A 25,397-nucleotide genomic window follows, 5' to 3' on the forward strand; every position below is an offset into this window, starting at 1 on the left:
GCTAAAACTTCTCATTTCTTTTAGATGGTAACCCAACGGTTAATCCATCCATATTTGATGATTTTTTATTATTAGATTTAATCTAATAGGGCTGACTTTTTTTTATTGGTGCAGCAATGCCGGGCAAGGGCTATTTTTACTTGGAAATATATTGCTATCCATATTTCCATGTGAAAATCGTTATCACAAAAATAGCATAATGTGACGATTTTTAATGATACTGATACCTTATCAAAAACATTTGATACAGGCTCCAGATGGTATAGCTATGCCACTGTATATTATAAGATAAGACAAGTTACCACGCTTTGAAGCTAATTGAAACTAATAAAGTTAATGCAATGCAATAAATACCATATTAAAAAAAAGTTCGAAAAAATGTTAATATAATTGATTTTTATAACCTATCATATTTGCTAAAAATATATCACTGATACATTTTTTAAAATTTAGAATAGTTTTAATTCTTATTAAAACTGCAAAAAAATGAAAAGACCTCATGTTCAATGATTTATTTTAGAATGTTTCACACTACGGCCCTGGTAGTGCGTGTGTAATAGATTGGTCTTTTATGTTGGTATCATAGACATTATAATACAGGTCTGCGGTTGGTATTATCAAATTTGACAGTGTAATTTTATTCTCCAGTACTATATTTGGCATGTGAGGAACCTGAATGTATTTTTGTCGTGTGCTAAATGTGAGGTTAAGTGCATGAACATTAAAAGTTCACCAATATTAAAATGTGTCGAAGTGTATATTTTTGCAAAATAAAAAAGTTTGTCATGAATCAAATCTTAAATTCGGTTACCTGCGCAGGGTCATTAAATATGACTTCAATGGAATCCAAAAAACAATTGATTTGTTAATGCCGGTGCAAGGTATGTAGTAACTATTGATTATTTATTTAACCCCTTTACTTACAATGACGAGCATAGCCCGCAAATATTACGGGCATAGCCCGAATACGATGATCGGACCAGAAGCAATATTACGCATTACGGGCATGGCCCGTACGGTGATCGGCAGTATTACAAAGTATTTATTTATACGAAACTATAAAACGCAAAATTATTTTTAGTTTTGCAATGAACTGATTACTGTGCGAGAAAATAGATACGAACACTGCGCCAGCTTGTACAATTTTGGCCTGACATTTTTTAATCTGAATCGTAAGTTAAGGGGTTTAACCACTTTGACTTTTTTAACCGGTTTATATATTTAACCATGAAATGTCGCTCACAGCCGGCATGCAACGTCCGTACGCTTCGCGTTCATATATCGGCAGTCCTATAAATGCGACGCCCGGCTGTGTGGGTCATTCTGGGTCGTCGAGTATAGTCGTCGCTCGTACCGATGTGGAGACATACTTTTATGCAATATCTATTTGTTATCAGCCGTTCATTTTTCGCGTAATAATTGTTATGTATGCTGTTGTTATATTTTTATGAGCACGATTTGATTTGAAACAAAACACACATTATGTTTATACATCACTGATATCAAGCGGCAATAACATCAGTTTTTACCTAAAAACATAGATCCGATTGTGTTACCAAATAAAAGTGGCATTGCTTTAACACTTACGAGACGGCACCGATTTCAAAACAATTTACTGGCTGTAAACGTGAGTGTATGTTATGCAATTTATTTGATAAAAATTTGTGGTTATTGAAGGACGTACATTTATAATAATTTATTTTTGATCTTTTTATAAAGAATGGTGACATTCAAAACAATTTTCAAAATGCATAGCTGGTTGATTTTTACATGTTTTACAATAAAATTTTGTTCGCCGCGTTCTCCTGGTAGAGCAGACAATACAATCCCTTTTTCTTTCTGTAGCATTTAGAATATGTAACTGATTAGTCAGTATATTTGTTCATTTTTGTGCTGCCAAAACGGTTTATTTTTTCTATTTTATTGTCTAATAATTCATTTGTAAAATATAAAGTAAAATAATCGATTGGGTGTCTTATATTGCTTGGTTTTTTGTAGTCGGGGTGTTTGTTGATGTATGTCAAACTCGATTATTGAAGGAGAATCGGCACATTCGCTAATGTCTTTCCGCTCTTCATTTAATTTGTCAAACTTCTTTTTGTTGGTTGGATAATATCATCATCACATTACGAAAAGTGATTTCGTAAAATTTGTCTGTATGAATGTTTATTTGAAATTCATCTTCACTACTGCTTAATTCACAAAATTTACCAGTCGTTTTGCCATATTTAAAAGCGCGGTCGTTTTAAATATTAAAAAAACAGACTATATAGCAAAGAAAAATGACTTAAAATTATTTTCAAAATAGAACACTGTTTATCACTGCTATATGTAATTGATTCAACTTTTCGATGCAAACTGAGTATTTGTTTATAAAATAGCCTGTGCCTCACAGAGTTTGTTTGTCCACTGAGGTGGACAGCCGTCCCCAAAGTGTTAATACCGCAATTAGAAAATATGTACATCTGTTTAGTTGCCTTCTAATAGTGCTCAGAAGTAAATATAATATAAATATTATTTAGTATGAATTGCGTTCTAATAGCGTTCGTGAAAATAATAAACATAGAAATAAGCATTTTCAGGACAGCTTATAGAACACTTTGTTCTAAACAACAATGATGATTATCATTTGTGAACATAATGTTACATAACACAAGTTCATGTTACCAAGCCAGGGCCGGTATTATCAAGTTATTGCATAGATGTAATTTGTATGGACAAAAGGACATAGACGTTATGAATTGACGCGACGCAGTAGTCAGTTCAAACAGTCTTGAAGATTTTATTTCATTGATAGTTTTTATTATTTCTGGGGACATGTTATACTTTATTTTTGTAATTATTTGTATTTTTTAGTAATACTAAATCAAACAAAATGTGCCGTGAAACGTGTTCTGTACAGCTAAAACCGATGTTGTGCACAGCTATGACATAATCTGGCATGTGCATAAATACGCATTAAAAATAAATTTAAAACTTACATTAGTAACATTTTAATATCTAGTTATATAGGAGGGATGTCGTATTTTCGGCTCCGCGTAGTATGACACCGCGTTTCCAGAGTATCGTGTTAACGGAGGGTTGACTATAAATAAATATGTATATGTACATGTTTACGTATATATGCGCTGTAATCGCGATTTTTGTAATTATATTTATTACAATATAATGGTATTCGTGCAAATTGAAATTTATGTCACAGTTATGAAATGTACGTAGAGCATCGGTCGGTATCTGGATAATCTTAAACTGAGTGCGTAGAGAAAGATACACCGTTCACCATCTGATAAATTTAATAGCTTGTAATTGATATAATCAGATCGAATACGAATATATTATAAATATTCAGGAGCCATAAAAGCCGCAGCTGGTATTTTATAGAAAGACATGGCATTCAACTACATGCATAATACTGATCAAACATGAAATTAGCTGAACTTAATTTTTAGTTTGTGGAATGCTCAGAAATTTATTTTACATTGAGAAGTCTATGGCTAAAATATAATTTATTATAAAATAACAATAATTTGATTATATTACAAATAATAATTTCACTTACACACAATGACACAAACACCCATATATGTATATATATATATATATATATATATATATATATATACCCCACTAGTTTTCATTTGTTTCTACAATATTACTATATATTCTTATTCTTATAATCACATACATCCTAAAAAATTTCCTTAACAAACTTCAGAAAGATTTATCAAAATCCGAATAATCGTCTAAGAGGAGTATATTTACATACATCATCACGGAAGAATTTTATATATAAGATAGCAAAGTGTGTGCGATTCAATAAAATATGCAATTGATGTGGGAACATCAATCATCCATATACAGTTTTATCTTCGCGCCGCATTTTCAAAACAAATGTAATGCTCCCTCCCAAAAAAATGCTATACAAATTTTAAATCGCATATTTTCTCAGGTTATAAAAAGATTAAAAGAATTAATGCAACTCGATAACATTATATCCATGCAATTTAAGAGCTTGGAGGTACATCGTATTGTTTAATTATACATTGCGAACCGGTTTGTTACAATGTAGTACCTTAATCGTATCAAATTTAGCACCGACGATAATTATCGTAATCCGATGTGAGTTTGCTTGCAAAATGTATTAAAATATATTGCGATGCGTTCATTAATGTTCAGCAGAGGTAGATGCATTGACTTATTGGCCGTTTGCGGAAATGCCCTTATACTGAAGCACAATTTGCGAGCAATCACTATCACATGGTTATCTCAGTGATTTAACAAACAATAGTGGCATTAAACTCATTATATAAGATTCGGTAAAAATTGCTAAGCACCGATTTTAATTCTAAACATGAGTATTGAGCAGACATATCGCATATCAATCGGTAGATTCTTTTCAATTGGATTCGGATAATAATTTCTTTTACCGTCACTTTGAGTTTCGTGATGCAAATTCCCAAAATATTGTCAAGATTCACTTGAAGCAAAATTTTCATATTTTTAAATATAATATTATATTTAATTCTTTAATAATATTACCACATAGGGTAGGGTAGGGCGGAGCACAATAATGCAATTTGTCTCTGAGCAATTATGTTGTGTAAACCAAATCAATAATATCACAACAAATAACATAACAACTTTTCTTTGTTCAGTAAAACACCCAGATAATTCATGATCGTAGAAATGTGTTTTTCAAAAATATGTATCCTATTTATAGGCGGAATAAATAGTATAACCAGGCGGCAAGCAGATTCAATATCTTATTCCTAATTTTGAAAAACGATTAGGAAATTAGCTACAATATTCAACTAATACAGTATATGACTTTCATAGGCATATTTTTTTACAAAGATGACACAGATCAAGGTTATATTTGATATTTTGTCACAATTTTTTATCAGAAAATTTGCGATAACAATTTATTTCTTGTAAAATTGCTTTATTAAGCAATTTTTAATTTTTATTTACTATTTTTATTTTTTATGTCTTTGCCAGAGTTGAGGTTTAGTTGGTCTTTTTCATCCCATCTATATGTTAGTTAATAAAGAGGTTTCATAAGAACATCTGGTAAATCTAACTTGCAATTAACAATGCATTTTATGGAACAATTAAATAACGTACACTTAAAATTATGTTAAGGTCTCGTAAACTAAACAACAGGAGCACTGTTGTTGCATAACCAAAAAGAAAACTAAACAACAAAGGAAAATACTTTTATTATAGATTTTCAAACATGGCCGTTTATCTTCTGACAGCGACGTTACTTGGTTTGATGATAATACGTCATTTTCCCTCTACTTTCAAATTTTGTTGTTGAAAACCCTAACTTAACTTGTTTTTGAGATATTGTTATGACCCTTTTAGCCGCGTACCTTTAAGCCCCGATTTACCCCTCATTTATACTTGCTTTAATAAATAAAGCTATTGTATAAGTTGACTTACAATTAGATCTGCTATTGGAATAAGTTTTTAAGTAAAAATAGCAATTTGTATATTGTTTGCTTATTTCCGAAATTAAACTTACATATTTGTATGATTATTATTATTACTGTTGGCTTTCGTAACTTTGTTGGAATCAGAGCAACTTCGGTTTTTACCCAAAATTGTCAATGCTCCCCCGTTGCGATAATTGTCGATTTTGTCGGATAGCTATAAAATAAAAACTAGTAGTCAGAGGGGTCTAAAAATTCAGTGGCGATTTATTGAAGTCATAACGAATGTTCTCCATAAATATTAGTCGAATCAGAGCATCATGGTTTTTTACCCAAAAAAATTGTCGATACCTCCGAGTTGCGAAAATTTACGATTTTGTCATATTGCTATAAAATAAAAACTAGTAGTCGGAGGGGTGTAAAATTCAGTGGCGATTTATTAAAGTCATAATAAGTGTACTTTTTAAATACTAGTCAAAATTAGCTAAAGGAATTACCTAGGAGATTCATTTCAATTACACTATATTTACACTAATCGCACCCACGCTTTTCGTATACCTATTCCTTTTATAGCGGGTCAAATAACCCGTCCTGCTTGAGTGTATTAAATATGGAAGTTATATTTGAAATAAATCTCACATACAATTAATTATCATCAATTAACTTTTATGAAAAAACATAATAAATGCGGTTTTTTAGTCATTGCTCATCTCATTTTCATGTCTAAGTGAGTTCAATGTACATATTCCGCGCGCATTTTTTTGCATTTAGATTATTTAGAGCAAATGTTGATGGTTTTATTGTTTCTATAGTATTCATTTTAAAACCTCTTATGGAGACAAACATCTGTATTAGACTTAAGCAATATTTTTTTGTATTTTTTTTTATTCTTCTGATTGTTCACGGTTTTCTCGAAAACAGGCGCCTAGTGCTATTGCAGAAAAAGCAGTTCAGAATAAATTCGAGACATTTAGCTTTGATTGTACCAAATCGAGGCATTTGTGCGAGCTAAAACAACGATATTGAAAAAAAACTTGGTAAAGTCATCCGCAGCACTTAGAATATGTAACAAATTTTCTCGCCACTTGGGTCGCTAAGTCTACATCGTAAGACAGCGGTTTCCAACCTTTTTTGCATCGCACCCCCCTGCAAATATAAAAAAATGTTGCGCTCCCCCCCTTTTTTAACTCAACTGATATTATCGGGGGACTACAAATCAATATGCAATATTATATAAAAATATTCATAAAAGCTAAATATTTTTGTTTATTTTTTAACAACGTTCTAAAAATGTTGGATTATTTTTGATAATAATATTCTGGAAACAGTTGTACGCGCCTTTAGGACAGCCTGGTGCCCCACTGAAGGGACGCGCCCCACAAGTTGGAAACCGCTGCGGTAAGATGAATTTTTTTTCGATAATTGCTTATTATAGGTTCATATTGTAAGAAAACAATTACCTATAGTAAAAATTATTGATGGAAATCGCTCCATATTATCATTATGTTGTTTCGTAATTAGTTGCAATTTCATGTTATTCGACCGAATAATTCCGACTTACATCACACTAGTCGAAAATAACTGGTCATCAATAGTAATATAACCATAAAGATAGTAATTTCGACAAATTTTTATAAAAATTTCAAAACTGTAGCAAATTAGCCAGTCTTCAAATCACATAAAGCTAGGAATATCATTGATTTGTATTTGTTTTTACTTATAGTTTTATAAAAAATAGGACCACTATAGCTAATTAGGCTCACATATAAAATGACAAAAAATGCTTTTTTTTTAAATAAACTCTAATCGTATCCTAGTATTTCTTTGAATCCTAACAGTCACTTTTTACTGCGCGTGATCATATATGGTATATAATACGATCATCAATTATCACTGAAAATGCAATAAGTAGGGTAGAGCGGGGCTAGTTGAGCATAGGGGCAAGTTGAGCAATCGAAATATCTCGAAAACTATTCACCCTCCGTTTATGCATTATATGGCGGAAAGATAGAGTTTTGGGAGAAAAAAACATCCCGCGATCGCTAGTGGCCGCTGGACAAATGAGTGAAGCTGACGGGCGTTTTGTTTATTTTGAGACCAAAAAGTAAAAAAGTCATTCATCACGAGTTTTCGTTTGGTTTAGTCAAATGTTATTTATTTTTAATCAGGTAAATGTTATTCTCCCACATAATTATAGTACTTTTAATATGCACAGAGATTCTGCGTATAATTTTCACGGTTTTTTCATAAACTCACTTTTATTTTGAAATTCCGAGTTGGGGTTAGTTGAGCATAGTTGCTAAACTTGTTCTGTCACTAAGACAATTACCAATAACTTCCAGAAATTTATTATTTTTAAGATTTAAGCTAAATCTATGAGTAATAATATAAAGAAATAATGATTTTAAACAAAAATACTGAATATAATTGTAAAATAATTCCTAAGATACGATATTGTTTTGTTGATTCTACTTTTCGTTAATTATTTAAAGCAAATTACTATAAGTTTTGTATTCTTTGTCAATAAAGACTATGAATATAGAATTGGTTATAAAAAACTTATTTTATTGCATTATTATCGACATTAAACCTATGATTTCATTATACTTTCTTAGTGCTCAACTTGCCTCACCTATGGGGTACATTGAGCATACGTGACTTTTTGCATTCAAACAGCTGTAGCTTTTAAATTTTACTTATTACCATAAAATAGTATTAACACTTTTGTTAAGCGATAAACAACAAATCCATTAAGCCGTATAGCAATTTATTGAGACTTTTCATTGAGAAGCTACATCCGTTTAAGTAAAAAGTTGCTCAACTAGCCCCGCCCTACCCTACTAACTTTACTTATATAATATTATTTATATCGGGTCAAGCCAAAAGTTTGTTTTGTTTATTTAGTAAAACTCATTAGGTGTTTTCAAGGGTGAAAATAAATTTATTCACACTAAATATGCTTCATTAATATCGACAATGTTTCGCAACTTTTCGAGTGTAGCCATAATGCCATCGGTGAAGAACTTCTGTGGTTTCTGGTTGAAAAACTGAAAAAAGTGCTTTTGCAAGCTCTTTTTGAAATCAATTTAATTCTATTAAGATAGTTTTACAGAGATCGGAATTAATATTAATCAGAGGAAGCCATGACTGGAGTATACGGCGGATGCAGAAACATTTCTCAACTAAGTTTTTGCAACTTTTGGCAGGTCATCAAATAAGAGTACGGTCGAGCTTTGTTATGATGGAAGACAATATTTTCAACTGATGCCGTTTTTCATTCAATTGTCTGACGTAATCTCTCTATTGACTTACCATATGATTGATAATTAATGGTCTGATCAACTAGAAGTAGCTTACGATTGACGATTACCTTCCAGACGCACCACAAACACACCATTACCTTTTTCAGTGTCATTTCTGATTTGTAACTCTGATTTGTAAACGTTTGTCGTCGCTTATCATCACCAAATTATTATTTATTTTGCCTCTGATTGTTGTATATAAGGTACCTTTTCTTACCAGTTATGAAATCTTTCAGATTTCATTGCATTTCAACAGCGTATTGCAGATGTTGCTTTGGTCTATCGCGTTCTCCGCGCCCAACTTATGAAGGTCCCACACATCGAGCTTCCTTTTGTACTTAGCTTTATCTAATTGGTTCAAAACTGTTTTCTGATTAATGGCTAATTCCCACCTAATGTCGACAGAGCTGATTTATTTATCTTGCCCAGCCTTTTTAAAAATTTCATCAAGTTTTTTAGTGATTCGACGAGCGGAGCGTGGCATATCTTTCACAACAAAATTACAAGAACAAAAACTATCAAACCATTTACGAGCAGCAGATTTTAATAAAGTAACTTCACTTTATACAGCATAATTTTTTTCATTGGCCTGCGCAGCGTTCTTCCATCATAATAATATTGCAAAATATAGCGATTTTTTTCATGAGTTTTCTCCATTTTCGAACATAAATAACTTTTCAATTACTTGACCAATTTCTTTGATTACACTATCAAAATAATGCTCGAAGTGTCAACTTTTTAACGAGGGTACACTGGTGAAGCTGTGATCTGGACTTCCTTAATTATTTGTAACTAAAGCCTTCTGTCGCGGAAAACGAAATAAATTTTTTACTTTACTTAATATTTGTTTGAATCGAGTTCAAGAAAGAGTAGTTTCTTGGAAGGAAGTGTTAATATTTGAGGGTCTGCAAGGGACAGAATACATTACAATAAAGGATTAGGTTTTATAATTCTTATCCTGTTAAAATAGAATTATATTTGAAAGAATATATTTGAATGATTTAGAACAGGGTTGAGCCTTAAGCGTTAACATATACAGACACATGTAAAAATACACCGATAACACAGAAGGTTAATTAAAATAAATAAAATAATTTATGTAGCTAAAATACTGTTGAAAGAAAGCCGACAGTAATAATAATAATTTAAAAGGTGCTTTTATTATGACTTTAATAAATCGCCACTGAATTTTTAGACCCCTCCGACTACTAGTTTTTATTTTATAGCTATCTGACAAAATCGACAATTCTCGCAATGGTGGAGTATCGACACATTTTTCGGATCAAAACCGAATGTGCTCTGATTCGACTTGCATTTAAAAAGTGCTTATATTATGACTTTAATAAATCGCTACTGAATTTTTAGACCCCTCCGACTACTTATTTTGGTGAAATAATCCTAACTATAACAGTGCAACTTGTGTGATATCAGATATGCCAATGTAAAGTGGTTTTGAAAAATCTTTTGCACTTCTTTTACTTTAGCAGAAGCGAAGAACCGAGATGGTTCTCTGCTTCGCCTGTTGATTTTCTCGACGGATAAAGAATGCCTTCGTAATCGCGATTTGTGGGTCTCAATTTATTACGAACGTTATCGATTGAACCGTTTTTATCTTGTATGTTTTTGACATTTATTGGCTATCGGAACCCGATGCGTACCGTGGCGTCACGCAAGAGGTGCGGGTGGGAGAAAACAAACGTGTTTTCGTTATTTTGGAGCCGCTGGCTGATCTTAGCGTGCCCGGCGACTTTGATTTGAACGTGATATATGCCCCGTGTGCTTGGATTACCTTTCGGTAACATTGTGATTATTACTGTATAATTATATAGAGTACCCTGCGCGACGACAGAACCGAATCGCAAATGTGGAGATTATACGCATCGCATAATATTAACACTAAATCTACCGACAATTCGTGTATACCCATACAAACCGCGCGCGGTCACATTGACCTACAATTAAAATCTGTGGGAGTAGGTATAAATATGAAAGTATAAACTCCACTTCTATAAAAATATATAAAATATATTGATTATAAAATATTACGATATCAAAATGACAAGTCCAATTGTTTTTCCTCTAAGTCTAGCCTGCTTGATTTCCCCACACACTCCCTGCCCAGTGTTGACCTCGCAGTTTAAAAAATACAGGGAAACACGTTATAAAAATATGGTGGGAAAGCAAAGGTCAATTAGTAATTCCAATGGAATAAATGACAGTTTCGTCGGCAGATCCACCGTGTGGTAGTAATTCGACCTTCCATCATCTTCATACTCAGCATATGGTTCTGAATATAAATCATGTGGTGAATTTTCTGAACCTTGATCTATTGGTGAACTTCGAAGATTCAGCCTCGATCTACTGTATTAATTTTTATTTCAACAATATTTTAGGTAAACAGATGGCGCTCTGTGAGAATATAAATTTTTGCAATGATTAAAATAATCTTGTCGACTTCTGTAGTCCTTTGGATCATACATCGAATTCTCGAATTGGATGCGATTCGAAGGAAAGCGTATAAAAGAGTCATCTCATCTTGACAAGATGCAGTCTTAAGTCTTATGCATCAAAAGACGATTTGGTGAGTTAATGGACAAGAAGAGGTTGAATTGCGATTTCAATGACCATTTGATAGTGCATTCAATTCATGACCCAAGGTCTAGGCTCAGAATTAACTTTTGTGTCAGCAATAAACACTGAAGTCTGGGTAAACCAAATGGGTATACCAACGAAAGTCCGGTATCAGGTAGTGAATGCGTTAACTACGATGACCCGAGGACTGGACGTACCTTATAAGTAGTCGCTGAAGACCAGTGATTATGGTGCTGCATCAAAATCTATATTTTTTAAATTCTCAAAAAATGCTCCTTTTCTGTCTTCATCTATTACGTCGGGGTCACCAATGTGGGAGTAGGTATGAATATAAAAGTATAAACTCCACTTGTATAAAAATATATATAAAATTTATTGATTATAAAATATTTCGATATAAAAATGACAAGTCCAATTGTTTTTCCTCCAAGTCTAGCCTGCTTGATTTCTCCACAAATCTTATCTATTTTATTATCCAATTCAGACAATGACTCATTATTTAATGTACATAAATTAAAAAAAATTTTTGGGAAGTATTATCTAAATATATTTTTATATAATTTCTGAAAGAAATTATACGAAAAAAAACGAATAATATTAAATATTTATACAGAATGCCATATGCATAAATAATATACTTCAATCGGCTTCTTCACATTGTTTACCGATTATTCTAGTCTAAAATGTTCATTTGAAACAAATATATTGGTTGTTTCGTAACTTTCACAAAAAACAAATTGACAAGTTTTTCACCGACACAAAGCCGAACTTATGGATAACGTTGATAAAAACTTGATTTTTTTTACTAAAACAAAAACACTTGCCTAAAAAATTTTATACTCCTCGTCTCTCTGTATACAATTTACGCTATTATCCAACTAGGATCAAAATGTTGAAATATACCAACTACAAATTTTCGACTTCATGTTACATTTCTTAGCAATCTGGTCTACTATTTTTAGAAAACAATGTACTAATATATTTTCTAATAGTTTTCAGAACACTTTTGCTGCTTTCTTCTATTTCTTTTGGATAATGTTTGATGTAAATATTTCACTTCTTTTAATCAAAAATAATTCAGATTTCAATTTTAATTCTGGCTAAAGTTTCAAAGCTCACTTATATACTTTAAATAAATAATTTCCACTATGTGGTTCAGTTTATACAATTCTTATAAATATTAGACAATGTTACAGCATTTATAATAATCTATTTGAAAACATTTAATATTCCTCGAACATTCCGTTACGGTACGGGAAGTTCCAGCAATTTGCCTTAAGGCACGATGCCATACGCCACTAGTTTTTTGGTTATTCACCATATTAACTGACAAATAAGGCTTTTTATTATGATTTTTATTTAGCACGGTTTTTCCATGTAAAAGTATTTTTTTCATATTACACGTTTTTTATGAAATCTATCTTCCGTGTAAAACGAGAGATAAGGGTATGTAAATTAAATCTACAGTAATTATTAATAGTATAATATGACAATTATACAGTAAACAGTTAAATAAAAGAGCCATCGACATGAGTTGTACTTCAAATGAAAATGGCTTACATTGTGGCTTTTTAAATTTTATGTTTTATATTATCAAGTTTTTTTCTTTTTTTTAATTTTATTGGCCTTCGCTTTACAGCATTTTTAGCCACCTACATTATTCATATTATTTTTTATCATATTCCATACAATTCTTATTTAAATACATATATATTTCTTATACATTCATCATATATATATACTATCTCTTCTTATATCCTAATCTTCCATTCAATTTTCTTTCTTCAATTCTACTCAATTTTCAATCTTCTTCTTGTTTCTCAATATGTTATTTTCATTTTCTAAACTAAACTTCTTTTTGCTTTCTTACTTCTTAATCTACTTTAATATTTTATATTATTAATTCTGGTATTGCTGGAGATTCGAACCGAATTCCTCCAGCGTGTGAGTCGAGAACGCTACTGAGCTTTTACTTGGCCTGCCTTTTTTTAATTATTATTTTATTATAATTTATTTAATATTACCGTAAGTTCTGTGATTTATCAACGGTATGTACGTAATTATAAACAGTTATTATCACCATAATAAATTTCAATTTTATGAAAATGAAATTTTATTTAGCACATATGTTTACTATTTAATATGGATACATACACTTCCAATAAATAACTTCCCGAAGGAGTAGTATATGTTTTCATCAAAAAAATCGATTCCTAATTTTATGTTTTCTTTACGTTTACCAAATTACCGTAAATCGACATTTTCTTAAAAACGGCTACACTGATTTCAAAAATTTTAAAGGCATTCGATGCATCTCGATACGCCGAACCGTTTCCTTGTAAATAGCAGAAAAGTGAAAAAAAACGTTCATGTTTTAACCCGCAATTCTGAATCGATTTTAAAAATTCAAAAACCGTTTGAAAGGTATTGGTTGGAAAAGATACTGATTAGTTTTTCGTAAAGATTCGCTGGCACGTGTTCTTGTAATTAACTATTGAATTTTTTTTTCGCCTATTTTTATGAATTTTACGACAACTCATTTAACTTTGAAAATTCGTAAAGGTTTTAAAAAATGTGTCGCGTTTTTTGGCGTTTGTCAAAATTAGACAATTCATCGACGTTTTCTCAAAAACGGTTGAGTCGATTTTAAAAATTTAAAAACCATTAAATGAAACTTGATAAGCACTCGCGTGGGTTAGATTTTTGATACGATCGGCTTAGCCGTTTGTTTTTGTAATTAGCAGAAAAGTGAAAAATTTTTCGTCCTTGTTTCAGCCAAAAAATTTGAACAGATTTTAAAAATTCAAAAACTATTCGAAAGATTATTTGGAAGTCCTGCTGATTAGTTTTGGACAAAGATCGGCCGAGCTGTTTCTTCGTAATTAACTGTTACAAAAAAAAAATTATGAGACTTTTTATGTCAATAGATATTATGGTCCTGAACAACATACTAAAATTTTACGTTTCTACGGCAAGTAGTTTAATTTTAAAAATTCATCAAAATTTGAAAAATACTACAGTCAAAATTTGTGTGAAAAGTTGCTTTTATGATTACGGTATTTAGTTAAAATTTTTAACTGTTTATTCCAAAAATTAAGTTATCGCTTTCAATTAAATCTAAACATTGCGATTTTGAATAGATTTTTCTCAAACACATTTTAAATAACTGTAATTACATTTATTATATTGCACACGCACGTGCATGCATGTCGTAAAATTGTAGCTTATTATTTTAAATTTTAATGAATTGATAATGTTGGACTCATCACATCACATAAGCAACTTTTGATACAAATTTTGACTATGATATCTTTTCAAACTTTGATGAATTTTTTAACATTAAACTATTTGTCGTAGGGCCGTAACATTTTAGTATGTTTTATAAGACCATGATATCTATTGCCGTAAGCAGGTTCATAAAAATCAACAAACAAAAAAATTTCAAAAGTTTCAAGATAAGGGCCCGGTAGATATTTACCTAAAACTAATCAGTATCATTTCCAACCAACATCTTTCAAACTATTTCTGATTTTTTGAAATCGATTCAGAATCTAGAGTTAAAATGTGGACGCCTATCATTCTATCATCGCACAAAACTGAGAAAAGAATCCTTATCGAAATACATCGATTGGCTTTCTGAAATCTGTTCAGTCGTTTATTAGCAAACGTCGATGAAAGTTCCAATTTTGGCAAACGCCAAGAAATGATACTAATTTTTGCAAACTCTGACGAATATTCAAAATGAAACGACATGTCGTAGGGCCGTACTATTTTAGTAGATCTTTAAGACTCTGGAACCTTCCGCCAAAAAAAATCATCGAAAAAAAATTAACACTTTATTACAAGAAAACGGCCTGGTCGTTCTTTACCAAAAACTAATCAAGTCGATTTCCAACCAATTTTCGAATTTCCAAAATCGATTCAGAATTGCGGGCTAAATCGTGGATGATTTTTTTTTCATTTTTCTGTTATTTACAAAGAACCGGCTTTGCTGATCGTCGCACAATCGATACATCGATACATCGATTGGCTTTTAAATTTTTGAAATCGGTCCAGCCTCACATACACACACACATACTTTTTCCAAATTTGATCTCATTCGATTCAGAATGGCTTGAAACGTCGAGAAAACATAAGATTAGCAATTTTAAAAGAGATATATTGAATTAATAGTTATTCTAACTCTGCTGATAATATTTCAGATAAAATACAAGATCAATGTTATATACGGTGTAAAATGGCCTCATCATCTACTTTTCGTAAAATTAACTATTTGGTATTAGTATTTTGCCTTGAGGCAAGTTACATGATCTTCCTGAACTGTGTAAATAATCGACTTAATCAATAAAAAATAAATTAATTTATGAGTGGTTAAAACTATTCCGAGTGGATTCATTAAACATAATTGAAAACGAACGAACACGTTAACTCGGCAAATTTTCAAAAATCATTAACTTTTATAATTGAACCAGTTTCCGTAGGACTTTAATGGTTTAGTATGTTTATTAAGACCTAGTACTCTATGGTTATACCAAGTAAATCGTCTAATTTTAATTTTAACAAACGTCAAAAAAACTACTTTTTAAAATGGCCGTAATATTTCAGTATCATTCAAACGGCTCGATAGATTTTCACCTAAAACTAATCAGTATCATTCCCAACCAATACCTTTCGAACAGTTTTTGATTTTTTAAAATCGATTCGGTAGTATGAGCTTGAATGTGGACGAAAAGTTTAACACTTTTTCGCAAATTACAAAGAAACGGCTTGGCAGATCGTCGCATAAAACTGACAAATGATAGTCCTCATTAAGATACATCAAATGGCTTTTAAATTTCTGAAATCGGTTCAGGAGTTTTTGAGAAAATGTCGATCAAAGGTCAAATTTTGACAAATGCCAAAAAACGGTACTAATTTTTGCAAACTTTGACGAATTTTAAAAGTTACGATTTGTCGTAGGGCCGTGAAATTTTAGTATGATCTATAAGACTATGGTATATACCGTCAAAAAATTCAGAATTGCGGACTAAAACGTGGACGAAAAAATTTCACTTTTTTGCGATTTACAAAGAAACGGTTCGACCGATCGTAGCGCAAAACTGACAAACGTTAGTTCTTTTCGAGGTAAATCGATTGGCTTTTAAATTTTAGAAATCGGACCAGCCGCTTTTGAGAAAACGTCGATTTACGGCAAAAAATCTGTTCACACACGCACATACATTTTTCAAATTTGGTCTAATTCGATTTGGAATGGCTTGAAACGTCGAGAAAACATAAAATTAGCAAATCGAATTTTTTGATGAAAACATACACTTTTCCTTCGGGAAGTCAAAAATAAGACATTGTTTGCCCGATGCTTGCCCCTTTTCACCCAGCCTATGGAGTGAATTGGGACAAAGACAAAAATAGTTAAAAAACTTTTCTGTAATTAGGAATTTTAATGAACATAGTTCGTTAGATGTTCGTTTGATACGTGGAATATGATGTGATGCAGTTCATTTGGATTAGGCAGTATAATAACAGAATGTCAAATAGGACCTCTGTGTCTCGTCCTATCCTACGATATTCTGGGTATAGAATCGTCTTTTTTAGTTATCTCGATTTAATTACGTCCAATTTGTTTTATTAAATTTTGCGTTGCAATTGAATTTTGCAAACTATTATTATGCTATATTTTGTAAGTTAAAATATCGTTCTATTGGCTGCAATTAGAATCATGGACACGGGGAATACGTAGGTTAATAAAACAATTATTTATATATTTCAATGGATTCATTTAATTTAATCTTATATATACGAGTAAGAATGAAAGTCTCGATCAAATGATTCGGTAAAACTCGAAAACGGCTAAACCGATTTGGCGAGTCTTAGTCTTGAAAAATTTGTGCCAATCCAGAGATGTTCGGAAAGGTGAGATAATATTTCAAAATCGCGTAAAAACTTTACATTTTTAGTTAGAAATTTTTTGTAGACGTGTAATTTAAATAAAACAATGGATGGTAGCTAATACGTGAAATGTCAAACGCTTTTGACAGATGATGTTCAATTACGTTTAATAGGATGTTTTACGTGAATATTATTTAATTATGATTGGATTGTAGTAAGTAGATTTGTTTGTAGTTTTATTTGTATACAAAAACGTTAGTAAACCGGTCGCAAGTGTTAGCAGAGACTCAAAATATCAACTTTTTTGAAATGTTAATATGAAAATGCACTTTTTGGCATATTTTTCTCAAACACGGTGCTCTGAAAGATCTAATTTGTATAACTATATACTCACTGGTATTTATAAAACATTTTCTAGGTTATATTATTTTTAATGTATGTTATTTATATTCGGAACCGGTATCGATCAAAGAGACATTTTGTCGAATAATATTTTCCCAGTTATAATTTCCCAGAATTTATCGAAAAATAGATAGTAATATATGAAAGTCCGGGGTTAAAAAAGTCCACCACCAATGTGTCAAAAACCAGTAAAGTTGAGCATTGTTTAACAAGAATATTTGAAAGTAGAGGGAAAAAGATGTAAAACCAGATATAACCTTGATTCTTACGACTTTACTATCGGAAGACAAACGGTAATGTTTGAAAAGCCATAATAAAAGTATTTTCTTCCGTTGGTAGTTTTTTTTAACTTCCCGTAGGGCAAGTTATAGTAATCGCAAAAAAATCGAAAATGAAAATTTTTATATATCTTTACGTTTCAAAGGTTTCTGAACATTTTGGCATACCTTAGAAAAAATGGATGTATGTGTGTGTGTGTGTGTGTATGTATGTATGTATGTGCGTGTGTGTATGTATGTGCGGATACAAATTTTCGTCGACGATTTCGGGAACACGGATCAACCGATTTGAATAATTCAAAAAACATTCGATTCGTATTGATAAGGAGACGTGCTGATTAGTTTTTGGCGAAGGCAGGTCTAGCCGTTCCGAAGATACGGGGCAAAAAGTGCCGAAAACGGTAACTCCGTTTTTAAGAGAACGGAGCATCCGATTTGAACATTTCACTTGTATTGACAAGATGAAGAATCGATAAAATTTTCATGAAGGTAGGTCTAGCGGCTTCGGAGATATGGAGGAAAAAGTAAAAAAATGAGCCATTTGGCGGTCAAAAATGTTCATTAGACATATGCACATCAAATTATCAGATATTTTATAGAGATTTTAACAATAAGTATACATTTTGTTAACATTCCTATGGGTTTCGTACCAATGCTTATGCGTTAGACAGCGACGCGGCGCTTACGCGCTTTATATTTTGTCCCTATGCAGTTAAAGCAGTACGATTGCTTTGAAAAAAAGTTCAGATCTTTCACAATATGTCAAAAAAATTATTTTTTAAAAAAAAAAAAAATTTTATTATTTTTGCTGGGAGTTCCAGCAATTTGCCTTAAGGCACGATGCCTTAATTGCCTTAAGACCGAATTCCACTTACAGCTAGTTCATTAGTTAAAAGTGTAATTATTTTGTAAAACACCTTTGAAATTAAAATAAGACAGTAAACCTTTTTTCCACCTGGCCGTTTCAGGTTACCCCGTCTATGAGGTAAAAAGGTCTAGATAACAAATTTTTGAAAGACCTCAAAAAAGCACATTTCTACAATGATGAAGTAGCTGGCAGTTTTACTGAACGAAGTCAGATAATTGTTCGTTTGAAATGTGTTATTTGTTGTGATATAATTAGCTTAGTTTTCGTGATATAGTTGATATTTGCTCAAAGTCAAATTGGACCATTGTGCTTCGCCCTGATCTACATATATACTTTTTATTAAATATACTTTAATTTTTCGAATGTTACTTGAAACTTTTCAAAAAGCAGGTCAAAGAAGAAATACTTAATTCATTTTCTATCTCTCCTCGCAAAAATTTGGAAATTTTGTATAGGTTCAGTAGTATTATTTACAATTATACACAAAATCCAGAATATAAAAAGAATCTGAAAAACTTGAAACGTAATCAATAAGTCGAAAGACCAAAAAAGACTTGGATGGATTATACTATGTTTTCTATAGAAAGTGTATAAATCTTCCAGTTTGATTGTATTGACAAAATATAGACAAACTAATAGGGTTCATTGTTTTTATAATACTTCATTGTATATAGCAGGGTTTCTTAAACTTTTTTATATAGCGACCCCCTTCAAGCTCAGAAAATTTTTAACGACCCCCTCCTTCATATAATGAATTAATAATAAAATATATATTAACCGTAGATGTAGATGTAATATCACACTATTTTACAATGTAAATAAAATAAGAATTAAAGAATACATATCCATTTATTTCACACACATATACACACACACATATATATATATATATATATATATATATTGTATATATATATATATTAGGGCGGTCCTTAAAATGGTCATTTTCGAATTTCCTTGCTCCCAGGGGCTCAAATGGTTCCAAATTGATAAAAAATAATTCTCTGAAAGTTTTAGCTCTTAATATTAACGTTTAGATAGAGCGCAATTCAATCAAACTTCGTATGGAAATAGCATGGAAAAAATTTTGAAAATTAAAAAAAAATGTTTTAGGTATAACTTAGCGACAAATGAATAAGTTTTATTCATTTATTTGTTTGCTAAATTACATCTAAAAAACATTCTTAAAATTTTTTAAAATTTTTCCATGCTATTTCCATACAAAACTTTGATTGAATTGCGCTCTATCTAAACGTTAATATTAAGAGCTAAAACTTTCAGAGAATTGTTTTTTATCTATTTGGAACCATTTGAGCTCCTGAGAGCAAGGAAATTCGAAAATGACCATTTTAAGGACCACCCTAATATATATATATATATATATATATATATATATATATATATATAATTGGAAACGTTGACGAGATATTGGTCGTAATAAAACACAACGAATAGAATGACAAAATTATATATATATATATATATATTTATTTATTTAATAAAAAAATAAACATTTGTAACAATTTTTTCAATAAAAACATATTATTAATATCAAACAATACTAATGTGACGGATGTGATTGTTTATTTTTACACAAATAATTGAATCTAGGCTCAATTTGAGTTAGTGCAGATCGTAATAAATTTTCAACGTTTATTAAAGTTGAACAATATTTTGATTTTATATAAGTTAATGTGGAAAAGGCTGATTCACATAAATATGTTGTACAAGATGGCAGTAAATTGTTCATTGCTATTTCCGATTGTAGGGGATATTCTGATTTCATTTCTATCCAAAATTCATGCACAGGCACTTGAGAAAATCTTAGTCGCAAGGTAGTATCACTAGTTAATTCGGCAAATTCTGCTTTTGAGTTTAAAAAATTCATTACTTCGATTTCAATTGAAAATGGTTTGCAAATCCATTGGTGTGTATCGATATCATTGGGAAAATACCTATGCATATAAACTTCCATATCTTTCAAATGATTAAATATAATTTCTGTTATAGGAGTATCTTTTATTGAAATATTGTTACTAATTATATACTCGTCAGTAAATGGAAACATATCGAGCGATCCACTTTCCACTCTGTTCTTCCATATAAGAATTTTTTTAACAAAGGCCTCAAGTTTATTTTTTAACATAAATATATTAGCGGCAGACTCCCTGCATTGATAAATTGTTGATTGATTGATTTTATCAAAAATGTCTGCCGAATAGCATAGCTTGAGAAGCCTGTCTGCAATTATCTTATATTTGCACGTAGTTTGTGTACTAATTTTAAAATTTTATTTATAATGACTGAAAAGTATCAGATCTGTGCGACCCCCGTTCAGTAGCCTCGCGACCCCCCTGGGGGTCGCGACCCCCACTTTAAGAAACCCTGGTATATAGGATTCAAACAACACATCCTTATATAAAGTATTAATATTTTTGATTCTCTAGAAATTGTTTAGAATATACTTAGCAAAACAACGTTTGCCGGGTCAGCTAGTTTAATTATAAAAATATTTGGATAAAGTTTCGCTAATATATCGGTCCCCTGACTTGTTGGCGCGGTGTTCTTAAAGGTGATTTTCAAGCGGAAGGCGCGTAACGCGTGCAGACCGTCCGCCTTCGGGGCTCTGTCGGTCGCGCAACTCAACATCTCGAGCCGTGACAGAAATTGAAAATCAGTCGACCGATCAGTACGACGAAGGATACGATCGACACGGAATCGTCTCGGAATAAAAGTTTTCAGTTAAATCTCAAATCTAACTAATCAGGCAGTTTTTTTATCATATTAATTAGAAACAAAGTTGAAAAGTTTGTTCTATAAAGTTGAAAAATTATAATTAATTATATAAATATTATTTAATTTGACATGTCGAATATTTAAGCACGTTAATAAATTAAATAAAAATGCATAAAACTTTCTAATAAAATGTTAATACAAATTAATAATCATTTGTGAATTGGAATGTATTTAAAATATACCAGTTCAAAAATTTTGTTAATTTTTTTAAGTGTACTATAGTTGTAATAATATTTTATAATTTTATTCTAAAAAATCACAAGGTATAAAGTCGGAAAGTGCAAATTGTATTCGAAAAATTATCCTTAAGGTTTGTAAATGTTCATAACTTATTTTCAGTTATTTTAATATTTTTACTAGTTATAAATTTTAACAAGTCGTGTATCGCATCGTGCCTTAAGACAAATTGCTGAAACTTTCCGTACCATAATAAATTATTCGAGGTATATTAAATGTTTTCTAAAAGATTATTATAAATACTTTAACATTCATTATTCTTATATTTATAGACAAAATATAAAAGCCTATGTATTGGATTTTTATTAAAATGGTTCGTTCTATACAGACATTTTAGCCAATATCAGTTGAATACATATTACGTAATACAATAATATACATTACAAAATATTACTTCTGTATAAATATACAAATAACAAAAAAATTAATAATAACATATCATCATTAACTTGATTTCCATAAGTCTCTACAATTTTATATTACAATCATTCAAGAAATCCAGCAACACTCGATATATTCCTATATTACTCTCTCTAACAATGTGTCTTGCATTTACTGGAAATTGTACTTTTAGCTGTTGTAGTCTTTTATACAATTTCTTTTGTTCATTTTTATATAATTTGCAATTCCAAAATATGTGGTCCAATGTATCTAATATGAAATTACAAAGTTAAAATTATTTATTTGAAGTATAAAAGTGAGCTTTAGAACTTTAGCTAAAATTAAAATTTAAATCCGAATTACTTCCTATATTTAAAAACCAAAATTTTTTGAAAATTGTAAAAAAAAACTAAATTTTGAAAAAAAAGTATCACCAAAAGCAATCATTTAGTCAATACAAGCAGAAAGTTTTTTGAATCATTCAAATCGGATGCTTAGTTCCCTCAAAAACATTTTTGCACAATAAGCTCATTCTCTCCTGTACCTGCCTTTGCCAAAAACGAATCACAACTTCTCCCCATCACTACAAGTCGAATATTTTTGGATCATTCAAATCGGATGCTCCGTTATCTCAAAAAACTCGATTTTTATTTTTTGCACTCTTTGCTCGGTATCTACGAAACGGTTGGACCTGCCTTTGCCAAAAACTAATCAGCATATCTCCTTATCAATAGAAATCGAATGCTTTTTGAACCACTCAAACCAAGCGCCCGAAAACGTGGACGAAATATTGTATCCATGCATACACACATATCCATTTTTGCAAAGGTTTGCCGAAATGTTCAATGTTTGAAATGTTTTAACATTTTTGCAGAGTCAAACACATATTAAAAATAGGCACCGTAATTCTTATATATATATATATATATATATATATATATATATATATATATATATATACAGTGGTGTTGTCGAGCCGGAACGCGCCGGAACGTCGTTCCGGCAAGAAAAAATATAAAAAAATCGCTACATACAATCGAAAATGATTTAATAAGTAAATTTTATAAACTATTATGCAACTAATTTTTATTAAATGTTCTTATTATTGTAATAAAGATACATATATGTGCACACAATGGGTTTTGTAATATTTTTTGTTTCTTTCCTTTTCGAACGGAACCGGAAAAAACATAAGAACCGGTTTTTGAACCGCTTTATGAACCAGTTTTTAAATTTTAGCGTTCCGACAAAAAATATTAGCACAACACCACTGGTTTTATCAAAGTCGTTTTTAATTTAGTTACAAATTGAGGTGTTTGAACTAAAATATTAATTACAATACAGTAGTGTATTTCAAATTTCACATATGTTACTTTAAGACCGAAAAGTGTCTGATGCCCGATTATTTCGGATATAAGTTGGACTTGTTTCGAACATAGCGGGCGTTAGTCGAATAAAATAAATAATTTAAGACATTCATATAATGGAAATTGATTGTAGCGAAAAAAGCAATTCTATAAATACAAAAGCATAAGAACTGCAAAAAAATTTAATATTTTAATAATTGGATGAATTTTTTGCCATCTAAGGCAAAAATATGAGCCGTTCGATCGCTTGTAAATTTTTACAATCCAACATTTATTGGTAATTTTTTTTAATCATTGTTTTATTGACATTTATTTATTGGTAAATTAGTTGACAATTTATAGCAAAAGAGTTACCCTGATATTTCAATAGACTTATTGTCCAAACTTCGGCCTACAATTTGAGATTTGTATGCATATTCATAGAAACTTTGATCTTTTAAAAATCTGATGAAGGTGCTGTGGAATTGATGATCACTCAATTGTTGATTAACCTGGTGGTAGATTAAAAAATTGTACTCCTAGACTAGTGATTCCCAACGTGGGGCACACGCCCCACAGAAAAATCCATTTTTAAATTCAAAGGAGGGAGGCAAATTAAAAAATTACACGACTTTAACCCACTTGCTTTGGGTGATTTGAATGTAATTTGTAAATACTGTTAAAAATTCGTTAAATATATTATGATCATTGTTTAGTTTAAGTGAGCACAGGATGCATGTGCAAATCATATAAATTTTCCATATATATTTCCATAGCTTAGGTAAATAAGCATCCCTTTTTAGGTCTAATGCAAACTTTCTCAATATTACGGATTATAGAAAAATTCCAAATTCTGTATGTATTATTCTGTATATTTATAAATTGCCATCCCTTCCAGACAGCGGTACAATAATTTTTATATTATATTTTTAAATTTAGAATTTTTAGAATTCAGTAAGTTGCGAGACTAAGAACATCTTAAGAAAATCAGCTCGCACAAGTTACTCAAACATTTAATAAAATTTATAGTTTTATGTCTATAGTCGCACAGTGCACACAATCGTTCAAAACTGCAGTAATTAATTTTCTATGAAGTGATAACGGCAAAGGCAGCAGTAAGGTGTAATCGATGCCTTAACAGATATTTTGGATATTTTAGATATTTAATACCGAGATAAAAATTCTTATAGAAATAATATTTATAAATTAAATCTTATATTCATTCGCATTTCTTATACGCTAACACCTACATCATAGGTTCCTATTCGTGTATTTTTATAGCCTTACGTATGCCTATACGTTGCATTCTATAATACACGCCTTACATCTATACCATACGCTATATTTCATCATATACTTTCAAATCCCTACATTGTATATCGAATACACCTAACCTATATCTACTATATATCCTATTACCTATAATTTTCCTCACACGCTAATTAACCCTACCGAGAATCGAACCCGGGCCCGCCGCGTGGAACGCGACGACGTTAACCACTACGCCACCGTAACGCTACAATCAACCGTCTTTTTTCGCGTGTCGTCGCGCCACCTTAGTATTAATTACCTATTTAATTAGAAAATGACCCGCGGAAACAACAGTGCGTCCCATATTATATTATTAATGGGGGTACCCGATAGGGTAGTGGTTAAGGTGCGCGACCGCCACGCGGAAGTCCCGGGTTCAATTCCCGGTATAGACAATAGATAGGTGGAGATAATACATAGGGCGTAAGGTAAAATATAGGTGAATATATAAATTAGACCGTAGTATTTATAAGAAGTAAAAGGTATGTAGGTATATAAGCTAATGACGGTATAGGTATCTCACACGGTATGATAGATAATAGATATCTATCTACGATATACAA

General features: G+C 31.1%; 1 protein-coding gene across 2 annotated transcripts in view; it reads left to right on the plus strand.

Annotated features, from left to right (window-relative positions):
- The first annotated feature begins 635 nt into the window (after positions 1-635).
- LOC113378034 (protein NDNF) overlaps positions 636-25,397 on the plus strand; it is a 71,453-nt gene continuing 46,691 nt past the window's right edge. For both annotated transcript variants that reach the window (XM_026618542.1, XM_026618543.1), the window contains exon 1: positions 636-881. The gene's annotated coding sequence lies outside the window, so the exon portion shown is untranslated. The remainder of the gene's footprint in view (positions 882-25,397) is intronic.

This window comes from Ctenocephalides felis, unplaced genomic scaffold, assembly GCF_003426905.1.
Source record: "Ctenocephalides felis isolate EL2017-DRISC unplaced genomic scaffold, ASM342690v1 CF-g0.4_SCAFFOLD_01886, whole genome shotgun sequence".
In the NCBI taxonomy this organism is placed as follows: domain Eukaryota; kingdom Metazoa; phylum Arthropoda; class Insecta; order Siphonaptera; family Pulicidae; genus Ctenocephalides; species Ctenocephalides felis.